Here is a 14,054-nt window from a genome sequence, read left to right as displayed (position 1 = left end):
TCCAACCCCCAGCCCCAGCCCAGTGAAAGTGAGTGAGGGTGTGAGAGCGAGCGACTGAGGGAGCTGGGCTGGGCTGGAGTGAGTGGGGCTGGGGCCTTGGGGAAGGGCATGAAAGGGGTTGGGTCAAGGGCGTTTGGTTTTGTGCAAGTAGAAAGTTGACAACCCTACTTAAGGACCTTTGAAAAGCAGCCTCCTTAGCACCGCTCCTGATACCAGGGGCCAAGGCGCCCCCGGACATGAGAACCACAATAGGCCAGAGCAAAATGCTGTGTTAGAAATCGGAGTTCAAGCTGCCAAGCGAATGATAGCTGACAAACAGGAGATGCAGGAATTAAGGTTGTGCCTTCAGCCAGCAACTGGTGTTCATCCATTTGGGGGTATGGCCACAGAGCCGCAGGGAGGGGAACCCTGAGGTGTGGGGGCTGGGTGGGTACTGGGAGTTCCTCCTGAAGGGACGGGGGTTGGCCAAGGTCACTCAGCCCCGGGGTGTGGGAGGGGGACTGGCTGAGGGCACTCAGAGCCCCAGGAAGTTGGGGGGGCCTGATGGGAGGGACTGGCCAGGGGCACTCAGAGCTCGGAGGAGGGGCTGTCCGGGGGGGCACTCACAGCCCCAGGAGATGGGTGGGGGAGGGGCACACAGGATTTCAGGAATTTCCTGGCAGTGAAGAGCTGCTGGCGGCAGGGAGGAGCCAGCCGTGACAATCCCCACTTGGGATCCCTGGCTGGGCTAGTGGCTATGGGGGCCCGTGGCCAAGCTGCAGCGGAAGGTGACCTGAAGGAAATGCCTCGGCCTCCGGCTAGGAAGGGCCTGGGCCAGACAATGACCCACCGCGCAGTGTCCCAGCTCCCTGCCCCACACCTGCGGGGCACGGCCCCTCCTCTGTAGGGAGGTTGGCATGTACCTTAGTGCTGCTTCCTCCATCCCCAAAGGCCTCTCCCAGCCAGTCTCTGGCAACCCCTGCCGTTCAATACGCATATTACCCTGCTGTGACATACCGGGGGGGGGACCCCCTCGGGGATGGGGGGGCTGTCACACAGCTGGGCAATTTAACCCGGCTGGGCCGGGGTGACTGTCTCCCTGGAGCTGGAGTCTCAGCCCAGGTGTCTCTCTGCCCTTCCCCCAAGTCGCCCCCGGGCAAGGTGGGAGCACCCCACGTTGCGTTCCAGCCCCACATTCACACCCACAAGTGCTGGTGGGTTCCAATCCCAGCTGAACACGCCCACCCGGCCCTAGTGGGGCCCAGCGCTGCCCCACAGACCCTCTGGCTCTCCGAGCCCGCTCTTACCCATCACCGCAGCACGTCTGGCTCAGGCTGAACGCTGCTCCTCTGTGCAGAGAGGCTGGCACTTCTCGCTCCTGCCGTACGAGGGGCAGGTGCTGCTACCGACTGCTCCCCCTAACCCCCGCCCTGCTGCACTCTGGGGATGCTGCCCTGCTGTGGAGCTCTCAGGTGTCTTGAACTGGAATTTGTTTGGAGAGAAACTGCTAAGGAGCCTTATCAGCCCCGAGCAGAGAGTACCTGGGAGCCTGCCTGGGTTGGGCGGGTCTGGTACAACCTCCCCCCAGATAAGGCTCTTCCCTGGACCTGCCACCCATTGGAATCTGGAACGATTCCCTCCGAGGTAACACCCGGGGCAGCCAGAGCAGGGCAGGGCATGGCCTGCTCCCCTGGAGCGTTAGGGCTTTCAGGATTCAGAGGTGTCCGCGGAGCAGGTTGTGATTGTACGTTAAAGCAGCGAAGAAAGTTGGGGGGGCAGAGGAATTGGGTGCTGTGGCCCCCCCATGCCTGGGGCCTATTTGAAAGGCAGCTGTCACACTGTCCCCTTTATCGGGAGTGCCCACTACACCCATCTCATGTAGTCCTCGGCACGAGAAGGGGGAGCATGTTCCCAGCTGAACGGCGTTCGTCCAGGACTCACTGACCCCTATTCCAGGATGGGGGAGTGACCTGAGAGAGAGGTCACCATGTAGCCTGCAATCATCAGTGGCTTCTGGATTCCTCTGGGAAAGGGTTAACCAGGGGCTTAGTTTAGTCCACACTTGGCTTTCTCGGCAGTGCTGGACTCTGGTGGCAGGGAGGGGTCCAGCTCGCACCCTTTCACCTGGCAGGGAAAGTGACCTAAAGGTTAGGATGTTCTCACAGGCTATCTTAGTTACTGGGACCTTGGCAGGGAGGATTGGTGGCTTGTGGGGCATCGGATACCTCCCCTCCTCCTAGAGCTGTGCAGTAACCAGAACATTACCCCTGCGAGGAAAGGGTTTCGGGGACCCTGGGATCTTGGGAGCCAGGGCTTCTCTCGGCAGCCTGGAAGCCCAGGCCCCCCATCAGCCTGTCAAGCAGGTGGGCAGGCGGGCGAGCTGGCAGGGAGCCAAGCAGCTTTCCATGTGAAACCTGCCTGCTTTCTGTCTGAAGGTTTGTCCACATCGACGTGTTCCCACGAAACGTTTGGATTTTGACAAGCTGGCAATTTCTGATGGAAAAACAGTTCCACTGGCAAATTCTGACCAGCGCCTCTCCTGACCGCACAGCTCCCTGCATCTTTGATGAGCGTGGAATCCGAATGGACTTGACCCAGCTGGGGCAGGGAGCTGGGACACTGCGCGGTGGGTCATTGTCTGGCCCAGGCCCTTCCTAGCAGGAGGCCGAGGCCGAGGCATTTCCTTCAGGTCACCTTCTGCTGCAGCTTGGCCACGGGCCCCCATAGCCACTAGCCCAGCCAGGGATCCCAAGTGGGGATTGTCACGGCTGGCTCCTCCCTGCCGCCAGCAGCTCTTCACTGCCAGGAAATATCTGAAATCCTGTGTGCCCCTCCCCCACCCACCTCCTGGGGCTGTGAGTGCCCCCCCCCCGGACAGCCCCTCCCCCGAGCTCTGAGTGCCCCTGGCCAGTCCCTCCCCTCAGCACCCCCGCCCACTTCCTGGGGCTCTGAGTGCCCTCAGCCAGTCCCCCTCCCACACCCCGGGGCTGAGTGACCTTGGCCAACGCCCGTCCCTTCAGGAGGAACTCCCAGTACCCACCCATCCCCCACACCTCAGGGTTCCCCTCCCTGCGGCTCTGTGGCCATACCCCCACCAGCGCCGGCTTTAGGCCAATTCAACCAATTCCCCTGAATCGGGCCCCGGGCCCAAGCCCCGGTACGGTGTACTGGCAAGAGCCGGTGGGCTGTACCAGGGTGGCCCAGCTTCCCCAGGGAACAATTTAAAGGACCTAGGGCTCCCAGCAGGGGCCGGAGCCCCAGGCCCTTTAAATTGCTACCAGACCCCCACTGCTGGAGCCCTGGGCAGGGCTGCGGGGCTCTGGGGGCTATTTAAAAAGTCCGGGACTCCCGCTGCCTCTACCGCCCCGGCCCTTTAAATAGCCGCTGGAGCCCCGCTGCTTCCCCAGGGCTCCCGTGGCTATTTAAAGGGCCGGGGCGGTAGAAGCAGGGGAGCCCTGGGCCCTTTAAATAGCCCCCAGAGTCCTGGGATAGCGGGGGACTCGGGGGCTATTTAAAGGGCCGGGGCTCCAGCTGCCTCTGCTGCACCCCGTCCCCGCACCAGCCCCGCACCCCTGCCCGCAGCCAGCCCCTGCTGTACCCCTGCCCTACCTCCAGCCCCGCCCCCCCGTTCTGCCCGCACCAGCCCCGCCCCCCTGCCCTGCCTGCAGCCAGCCCTGCACCCCCTGCCCACAGTCAGCCTGTGCCGCACCCCCTGCCCTGTCTCCAGGCAACCCCTGCTGCACCCCATGCGGCCCTGCCCAAAGCCAGCCAGCCCCACACACCCCTGTCTCAAGCCAGTCCCGCACCCCTTGCCCTGCCTGCAGCCGGACCCTACCTCCAGTGAGCCCCTGCCCTGCCTCCAGCCAGCCCCATGTCCACTGGTGCCCTGCAGTTCCCAGGGCAGTAACCCTGCACACCTGCTTCAATGAGGGGGGCAGGGAGCAGCTGGGACCCACACATGTGCACACCACTAGGGTGACCAGACAGCAAGTGTGAAAAATCGGGACGGGGGTGGGGGATAAATAGGATCCTATACGAAAAAGACCCAAAAATCGGGACTGTCCCTATAAAATCAGGACATCTGGTCACCCTAGCACACCCTCAGGGAGTGGCGGGGACCCACACACGTGAAACGGAGCTCATTAATAACCGATCAACAGCATATATGATGCAATGTACATAATATATAATTTTATTATTTATATAGTTATGGAAAGTAAATAATACATGGAAGAAATGAAAGGCTTTTTTTTCCATTATTTTTTTTGTTAGTCATCCCTGCCGGGGCCCCGCCAAAAATGTTCGAATTGGGCCCCGCCCTTCCTAAAGCCGGCCCTGCTGGAGAGAACAGGAGAATTCAGTCAGCAGGGGCTGCCGATCCGTCCCATTCACCAGGGCTGCCATCCTGCGGCTTCAGCATTAGTGGCTGGGGTGACTTGGGGAAAAGTCTCAACCTCCCCACATCCCACTTCACTGCTGCCAGAATCCCTCCTGCCCCCCCCGGCTACAGTCCCCTCCCTACCCAACCTGGGTGGGGCTGGAGGAGAGGGGTCTGAGAACTTGAGCTGTGGATTGGAGGTGGAACAGCTGTCAGGGGCACTGAGGGGGAGGTGGCAGGAGCTCCCCGTACAAGGAGGGGGGTTGCCACTGGAGGTCACTAGGAAGGACAACAAGACTCCATCCTGGGGGTCAGGAGGGGGAATCCATCCCTCAGAGGTGGGCAGGGGCTGGGTGGAAATGCTGCTGGTTCCAGGGGCCGTTAATCCCCCCTGATTCCTCGGAGGCGTCTGAGTCTCAGACAGGTTCTCGTTCCCTTGCAGCATGAGGACGTCACGGCCAATGTGATGCGCCAGCTCCGTATCATGCGGCACTTGCGCCAGGTGCCCGAGGCGCTGCAGGGCCTGTCCCTCTGAGGCCACCAGCAACTCCTGCTCCCTGCTGCAGGTACTGCTCTGGCTCTCTAAATGGGGAGCTAGTGGAAGGAGAAATGGAGCCCCCTGGCACTCACAGAAAGCTGATTACAGAATGAGCCCGAACTGAGAGGCACCATATCCGCCCCCCTAAAGAGCCAGACTTCAGTGGTGATACAGCCCAGCTGGGGTAGCAACAGGATTGAGAACGAGGTAGGAAGTTCAGAGCAGCAAGGAAAGCCTGGAGGGGAACTTGAGAAGAGAGGTTGGAAAAGTGCAGCAAAGAGAAAGGTGCAGACCTAGCTGTTGGGTCCAGGGCCCTGAGCTGCTGTCAATGTCAGGGTGGGACTGGGTTCCCCTACCGGCCCCAGAGGAGGTGGCGTACACGCACCTGGAGAGGGTTCCCAAGCCCAGCAAGGGGGCTACAGGCTGAGCAAGTGCCCCAGCGATGGCAGAAGGACTTCTGTCTGTGGAAAGACCTCTTTGGACTTTTAGTGTGAGGCAAGCTGGGCCCCAGAAGGGTGGACTAAAGGTGGTGACCTGGCCGGAGTTACCAGGCAGAGAAACTGCCGTGGTGCTGGAGCGACCATGGATGGGGGACGCTAGCCCAGCGAGAGGGCTGTGATGCCATGCCTGGCCGCCGGGGGGCACCTAACGATGAGTAGATTCATTTATGATTGGCATAGTTGGCAGGATTGAGTTCCCCCTGTGATCCATGAGGGAAGTCTTGGTTGCTGAAGGAATCATAGAATATCAGGGTTGGAAGGGACCTCCGGAGGTCATCTAGTCCAACCCCCTGCTCAAAGCAGGACCAATCCCCAGACAGATTTTTGCCCTGATCCCTAAATGGCCCCCTCAAGGATTGAGCTTACAACCCCGGGTTTAGCTGGCCAATGCTCAAACCACTGAGCTATCCCTCCCCCAAGCAGGTGTATCAAGGGACCAAGCTGGTCGCTGGATTTCCCACTTCAGTTCCAGGGACTGGCTAAGCAGCCAAAGCAGATCTAGGGGTTTCTCCAGCAGCTCCTAGAAGACCAACAGACGCAGAAGGAAGTGCAGGTGGAGCTACAGACGCAGCAGCAGCAATACCTGTGAGAGATCCTGCAAAGGGAAATCAACCCAGGGTCTGCTATGCCCATGGACAAAAAGAGCAGAGAAGGAGAGCATGCCTGGGCTGTGCTGAGAAGGTTAGCCCAGGGAGAAGGGCATGAGAAAGTGTACAAGCGTGGCCTAATGCCAAGATGGGAGCAAGAGTCTTTTGGAACGACATCCACATGCAGGAGAGCCAGCTGGCTACCAGAAAATCTCTCTTCTGCAGTGATGTGGGGTTAAGGGACATGGCGGAAAAGACATGGCGGCTATGACTAAACTTAGAGCAGGGTGGGAAACCGAGACACAGTTGGGACCTGTCTACACTACAGGTCTGTCGTGCATTTGTAAGCTGCTGACCCCCACATGTTGTTCAGAGCCTATGGACAACACAGCTCCTAAAGTGTGTTTGTTCTGTGCTTATCCGGTATGTACCAGCAGGGCTGGACAGCCTTTCTCACTGTGCTGTGGGGAGCAGGTCCTGGGTACTAAGGGTCTGAAGAAGCTCTCAAGGACTAATTTTTTAAAATGATTGTTATCAATGAATTGGGAGAAAACATACAATCACTGCGGATAAGATTGGGGGGTGACAAAATACAGGCAGAGTGGTAATTACTGATGTGGAGAGGGCAGTGATACAGAGCGATCTGGCTCATTCAGCCAGCTGGACCCATTCAAAGAAAACAAGTTTGAGCAGAGCCCAATGCAAGGTCCTATGCGTGGCAACAAGGCATGCCGGCCACACCTCCAGAATGGGGACGTGTATCCAGGAAAGCAGTGACTCTGAAATGGATTTAGGGGCCATAGTGGAGAAGCCACTCAACATGAGCTCCCAGTGTGATGCTGTGGTGAACAGGGCTAAAGCCATCATTAGACGAAGGAGCAGAGCCGTGAGTAGGATAGGGAGGTGACACAGCAGCAGTGAGACTGCTATTGGAATACTGCCTCCAGTGTTGGTGTCCTCCTTTGAAAAAGATGGTCCTAGAAATTGGAGCTGGGGCAGCAAAGAGCCACCAAATGTTCTGAGGGCTGGAGAAAAATGCCTTCTAGTGAGCTATTGAAAGAGCTCAACCTGTTTAGCTTATCAAAAGAAGATTGAAAGGTGATTTCACTGAAGTGTTGAAATGCCTTAATGGAGAGAAAATATTGGGTATTAAAGGGCTCTTTAATTGAGCAGAGAAAGGCAGAACAAGACCCAGTGGCTGGAAGGTGAAAAGAGACAAATTCCTATGACAAATAAGGCACAAATATTCAACAGCGAGGATGATTGACCACAGGAAGAAGCTACCATGGAAAGTGGTGGATTCTCCATCTCTTGATATCATTTAATAAAGACTAGATGCCTTTCCGGAATGTGTTTGCCCCAAAAGTAGCTATTGTGGTAGACAGGAGGCCTGTGATATGCAGGGGGTCAGATTAGATGCTCTAACGATCTCTGCTGCCCATAAAGTCTACTCATTTCTGAGAAACCAAGTGTAGCATTGGGAGCAGCCTCTGCTTATTAAACAATCAGTTTGTCAGCACCTGCAGGACAATTTGGTTCTTAGGACTAGTGAGCATGGACTTGTCAAGAACAAATCATTCCAGACCAATCCTAGCTCCTTCTTTGGCAGGGTTAGGGGCCTAGTGGAGGTGGGTAAACAGTAGATGTGATCTATCTTGGTGTTAATAAGGCTTTTGACACAGTCCCATAGGACATTCTCACAAGCAAACAGATGCTGCTTAGCACTGTCAGAGCAGCTTTTGCTGGGGGATTCTCCCAGCACTTTCCAATAGTGGGAAAGTATGAAATCCCCATTTGACTGCTGGGGACAGAGCCTAGAGGGGGCAGCAACTTACCCCAAGTCCCACAGGTCAATAGGAAACCAGCAATGGAACCCAGGAGTCCTGACTCCCAGTTCCCTGCTCCAATCACTCCAGTGGAGTACACTCCCTCTCAAAGCAGAGGGACCGGACATGAGTGCCTGGTTGTAATTGCCAGCTGTGGGAGGGAGTGTGCAGCAGTGGTTAGTGAAGGGGCCTGGAAATAAGGACTGCTGGGTCTATTGGAGAGTGTCACTAGGAGCAGTGCATAAGATGAGGTGTCCTATCATGTTTACTCAGATCAGATTAGGACATAATAGAATGGCTGAAATAGTTTATTTTATTTGTATTGTATTATTTTGCAATTGTTAAGAGCAGCAACTACTTAGCTCAGACTGAAGCAGCTTATATAATTTTTGAGATCTAAGTGTCTCCTCTTTGAGTGCGATGAGACAATTTAACACATTGTGACAAAGAATTTTCATTGCCACTTGTTATGATTTCAAGAAACAAACTGGTTTAGTTTGAATAGGATTTTCAGTCAGAAACGGTTTCAATGAAATTTCCCCACCATCTCGATTCCTGGGCTCTATCTCTGCCTTTCGGGGGGCGGGGGGGTTGCTGTCTGTTAGAACAGGAGTCTGATTTGGATAGGGATAGAGACCTCTTTAATGTTTTTAATGAAGTAAATACTAATGGGAATTGTGTGATCATGGGAGACTTTAACAGATATAGACTGGAGGACAAGTGCTATTAATATAATAGGGCTCAGATTTTCCTAGATGTGATAGCTGATGGATTCCTTCACCAAGTAGTTGCTGAACCAACAAGAGGGGATGCCATTTTAGATTTGGTTTTGGTGAGTAGTGAGGATCTCTTAGAAGAAATGGTTGTAGGGGACAGCCTTGGTTTGAGCTGGCGCATCACATTGGCTGTGACGTCCTCCTGCTGCAAGGGAACAAGAACCTGTCTGAGACTCAGACGCCTCCGAGGAATCAGGGGGGATTAACGGCCCCTGGAACCAGCAGCATTTCCACCCAGCCCCTGCCCACCTCTGAGGGATGGACCCAGCTGGGGCAGGGAGCTGGGACACTGCGCGGTGGGTCACTGTGAGTCCCCCCCCCCCCCGGACAGCCCCTCCCCCGAGCTCTGAGTGCCCCTGGCCAGTCCCTCCCCTCAGCCCCCCCCCCCACTTCCTGGGGCTCTGAGTGCCCTCAGCCAGTCCCCCTCCCACACCCCGGGGCTGAGTGACCTTGGCCAACCCCCGTCCCTTCAGGAGGAACTCCCAGTACCCACCCAGCCCCCACACCTCAGGGTTCCCCTCCCTGCGGCTCTGTGGCCATACCCCCACCAGCGCCGGCTTTAGGCCAATTCAACCAATTCCCCTGAATCGGGCCCCGGGCCCAAGCCCCGGTACGGTGTACTGGCAAGAGCCGGTGCGCTGTACCAGGGTGGCCCGGCTTCCCCAGGGGACAATTTAAAGGACCTAGGGCTCCCAGCAGGGGCCGGAGCCCCAGGCCCTTTAAATTGCTACCAGACCCCCACTGCTGGAGCCCTGGGGTAGGGCTGCGGGACTCTGGGGGCTATTTAAAAAGTCCGGGACTCCCGCTGCCTCTACCGCCCCGGCCCTTTAAATAGCCGCTGGAGCCCCGCTGCTTCCCCAGGGCTCCCGTGGCTATTTAAAGGGCCGGGGCGGTAGAAGCAGGGGAGCCCTGGGCCCTTTAAATAGCCCCCAGAGTCCTGGGATAGCGGGGGACTCGGGGGCTATTTAAAGGGCCGGGGCTCCAGCTGCCTCTGCTGCACCCCGTCCCCACACCAGCCCCACACCCCTGCCCGCAGCCAGCCCCGTCTCCAGCCAGCCCTGCACCCTGTGTCCGCAGCCAGCCCCTGCTGCACCCCTGCCCTACCTCCAGCCCCGCCCCCCCCTGTTCTGCCCGCACCAGCCCCGCCCCCCTGCCCTGCCTGCAGCCAGCCCACCCCCTGCCCACAGTCAGCCTGTGCCGCACCCCCTGCCCTGTCTCCAGGCAACCCCTGCTGCACCCCCTGCGGCCCTGCCCAAAGCCAGCCAGCCCCACACACCCCTGTCTCAAGCCAGTCCCGCACCCCTTGCCCTGCCTGCAGCCGGACCCTACCTCCAGTGAGCCCCTGCCCTGCCTCCAGCCAGCCCCATGTCCACTGGTGCCCTGCAGTTCCCAGGGCAGTAACCCTGCACACCTGCTTCAATGAGGGGGGCAGGGAGCAGCTGGGACCCACACATGTGCACACCACTAGGGTGACCAGACAGCAAGTGTGAAAAATCGGGACGGGGGTGGGGATAAATAGGATCCTATAAGAAAAAGACCCAAAAATGGGGACTGTCCCTATAAAATCAGGACATCTGGTCACCCTAGCACACCCTCAGGGAGTGGCGGGGACCCACACACGTGAAACGGAGCTCATTAATAACCGATCAACAGCATATATGATGCAATGTACATAATATATAATTTTATTATTTATATAGTTATGGAAAGTAAATAATACATGGAAGAAATGAAAGGCTTTTTTTTCCATTATTTTTTTTGTTAGTCATCCCTGCCGGGGCCCCGCCAAAAATGTTCGAATTGGGCCCCGCCCTTCCTAAAGCCGGCCCTGCTGGAGAGAACAGGAGGATTCAGTCAGCAGGGGCTGCCGATCCGTCCCATTCACCAGGGCTGCCATCCTATGGCTTCAGCATTAGTGGCTGGGGTGACTTGGGGAAAAGTCTCAACCTCCCCACATCCCACTTCACTGCTGCCAGAATCCCTCCTGTCCCCCCGCCGCTACAGTCCCCTCCCTACCCAACCTGGGTGGGGCTGGAGGAGAGGGGTCTGAGAACTTGAGCTGTGGATTGGAGGTGGAACAGCTGTCAGGGGCACTGAGGGGGAGGTGGCAGGAGCTCCCCGTACAAGGAGGGGGGTTGCCACTGGAGGTCACTAGGAAGGACAACAAGACCCCATCCTGGGGGTCAGGAGGGGGAATCCATCCCTCAGAGGTGGGCAGGGGCTGGGTGGAAATGCTGCTGGTTCCAGGGGCCGTTAATCCCCCCTGATTCCTCGGAGGCGTCTGAGTCTCAGACAGGTTCTCGTTCCCTTGCAGCTTGAGGACGTCACGGCCAATGTGATGCGCCAGCTCCGTATCATGCGGCACTTGCGCCAGGTGCCCGAGGCGCTGCAGGGCCTGTCCCTCTGAGGCCACCAGCAACTCCTGCTCCCTGCTGCAGGTACTGCTCTGGCTCTCTAAATGGGGAGCTAGTGGAAGGAGAAATGGAGCCCCCTGGCACTCACAGAAAGCTGATTACAGAATGAGCCCGAACTGAGAGGCACCATATCCGCCCCCCTAAAGAGCCAGACTTCAGTGGTGATACAGCCCAGCTGGGGTAGCGACAGGATTGAGAACGAGGTAGGAAGTTCAGAGCAGCAAGGAAAGCCTGGAGGGGAACTTGAGAAGAGAGGTTGGAAAAGTGCAGCAAAGAGAAAGGTGCAGACCTAGCTGTTGGGTCCAGGGCCCTGAGCTGCTGTCAATGTCAGGGTGGGACTGGGTTCCCCTACCGGCCCCAGAGGAGGTGGCGTACACGCACCTGGAGAGGGTTCCCAAGCCCAGCAAGGGGGCTACAGGCTGAGCAAGTGCCCCAGCGATGGCAGAAGGACTTCTGTCTGTGGAAAGACCTCTTTGGACTTTTAGTGTGAGGCAAGCTGGGCCCCAGAAGGGTGGACTAAAGGTGGTGACCTGGCCGGAGTTACCAGGCAGAGAAACTGCCGTGGTGCTGGAGCGACCATGGATGGGGGACGCTAGCCCAGCGAGAGGGCTGTGATGCCATGCCTGGCCGCCGGGGGGCACCTAACGATGAGTAGATTCATTTATGATTGGCATAGTTGGCAGGATTGAGTTCCCCCTGTGATCCGTGAGGGAAGTCTTGGTTGCTGAAGGAATCCTAGAATATCAGGGTTGGAAGGGACCTCCGGAGGTCATCTAGTCCAACCCCCTGCTCAAAGCAGGACCAATCCCCAGACAGATTTTTGCCCTGATCCCTAAATGGCCCCCTCAAGGATTGAGCTTACAACCCCGGGTTTAGCTGGCCAATGCTCAAACCACTGAGCTATCCCTCCCCCAAGCAGGTGTATCAAGGGACCAAGCTGGTCGCTGGATTTCCCACTTCAGTTCCAGGGACTGGCTAAGCAGCCAAAGCAGATCTAGGGGTTTCTCCAGCAGCTCCTAGAAGACCAACAGACGCAGAAGGAAGTGCAGGTGGAGCTACAGACGCAGCAGCAGCAATACCTGTGAGAGATCCTGCAAAGGGAAATCAACCCAGGGTCTGCTATGCCCATGGACAAAAAGAGCAGAGAAGGAGAGCATGCCTGGGCTGTGCTGAGAAGGTTAGCCCAGGGAGAAGGGCATGAGAAAGTGTACAAGCGTGGCCTAATGCCAAGATGGGAGCAAGAGTCTTTTGGAACGACATCCACATGCAGGAGAGCCAGCTGGCTACCAGAAAATCTCTCTTCTGCAGTGATGTGGGGTTAAGGGACATGGCGGAAAAGACATGGCGGCTGTGACTAAACTTAGAGCAGGGTGGGAAACCGAGACACAGTTGGGACCTGTCTACACTACAGGTCTGTCGTGCATTTGTAAGCTGCTGACCCCCACATGTTGTTCAGAGCCTATGGACAACACAGCTCCTAAAGTGTGTTTGTTCTGTGCTTATCCGGTATGTACCAGCAGGGCTGGACAGCCTTTCTCACTGTGCTGTGGGGAGCAGGTCCTGGGTACTAAGGGTCTGAAGAAGCTCTCAAGGACTAATTTTTTAAAATAATTGTTATCAATGAATTGGGAGAAAACATACAATCACTGCGGATAAGATTCGGGGGTGACAAAATACAGGCAGAGTGGTAATTACTGATGTGGAGAGGGCAGTGATACAGAGCGATCTGGCTCATTCAGCCAGCTGGACCCATTCAAAGAAAACAAGTTTGAGCAGAGCCCAATGCAAGGTCCTATGCGTGGCAACAAGGCATGCCGGCCACACCTCCAGAATGGGGACGTGTATCCAGGAAAGCAGTGACTCTGAAATGGATTTAGGGGCCATAGTGGAGAAGCCACTCAACATGAGCTCCCAGTGTGATGCTGTGGTGAACAGGGCTAAAGCCATCATTAGACGAAGGAGCAGAGCCGTGAGTAGGATAGGGAGGTGACACAGCAGCAGTGAGACTGCTATTGGAATACTGCCTCCAGTGTTGGTGTCCTCCTTTGAAAAAGATGGTCCTAGAAATTGGAGCTGGGGCAGCAAAGAGCCACCAAATGTTCTGAGGGCTGGAGAAAAATGCCTTCTAGTGAGCTATTGAAAGAGCTCAACCTGTTTAGCTTATCAAAAGAAGATTGAAAGGTGACTTCACTGAAGTGTTGAAATGCCTTAATGGAGAGAAAATATTGGGTATTAAAGGGCTCTTTAATTGAGCAGAGAAAGGCAGAACAAGACCCAGTGGCTGGAAGGTGAAAAGAGACAAATTCCTATGACAAATAAGGCACAAATATTCAACAGCGAGGATGATTGACCACAGGAAGAAGCTACCATGGAAAGTGGTGGATTCTCCATCTCTTGATATCATTTAATAAAGACTAGATGCCTTTCCGGAATGTGTTTGCCCCAAAAGTAGCTATTGTGGTAGACAGGAGGCCTGTGATATGCAGGGGGTCAGATTAGATGCTCTAACGATCTCTGCTGCCCATAAAGTCTACCCATTTCTGAGAAACCGAGTGTAGCATTGGGAGCAGCCTCTGCTTATTAAACAATCAGTTTGTCAGCACCTGCAGGACAATTTGGTTCTTAGGACTAGTGAGCATGGACTTGTCAAGAACAAATCATTCCAGACCAATCCTAGCTCCTTCTTTGGCAGGGTTAGGGGCCTAGTGGAGGTGGGTAAACAGTAGATGTGATCTATCTTGGTGTTAATAAGGCTTTTGACACAGTCCCATAGGACATTCTCACAAGCAAACAGATGCTGCTTAGCACTGTCAGAGCAGCTTTTGCTGGGGGATTCTCCCAGCACTTTCCAATAGTGGGAAAGTATGAAATCCCCATTTGACTGCTGGGGACAGAGCCTAGAGGGGGCAGCAACTTACCCCAAGTCCCACAGGTCAATAGGAAACCAGCAATGGAACCCAGGAGTCCTGACTCCCAGTTCCCTGCTCCAATCACTCCAGTGGAGTACACTCCCTCTCAAAGCAGAGGGACCGGACATGAGTGCCTGGTTGTAATTG

Source organism: Chrysemys picta, unplaced genomic scaffold (genome assembly GCF_011386835.1).
Source record: "Chrysemys picta bellii isolate R12L10 unplaced genomic scaffold, ASM1138683v2 scaf796, whole genome shotgun sequence".
NCBI lineage: Eukaryota > Metazoa > Chordata > Testudines > Emydidae > Chrysemys > Chrysemys picta.
Note: the sequence above shows the minus strand (reverse complement) of the source record.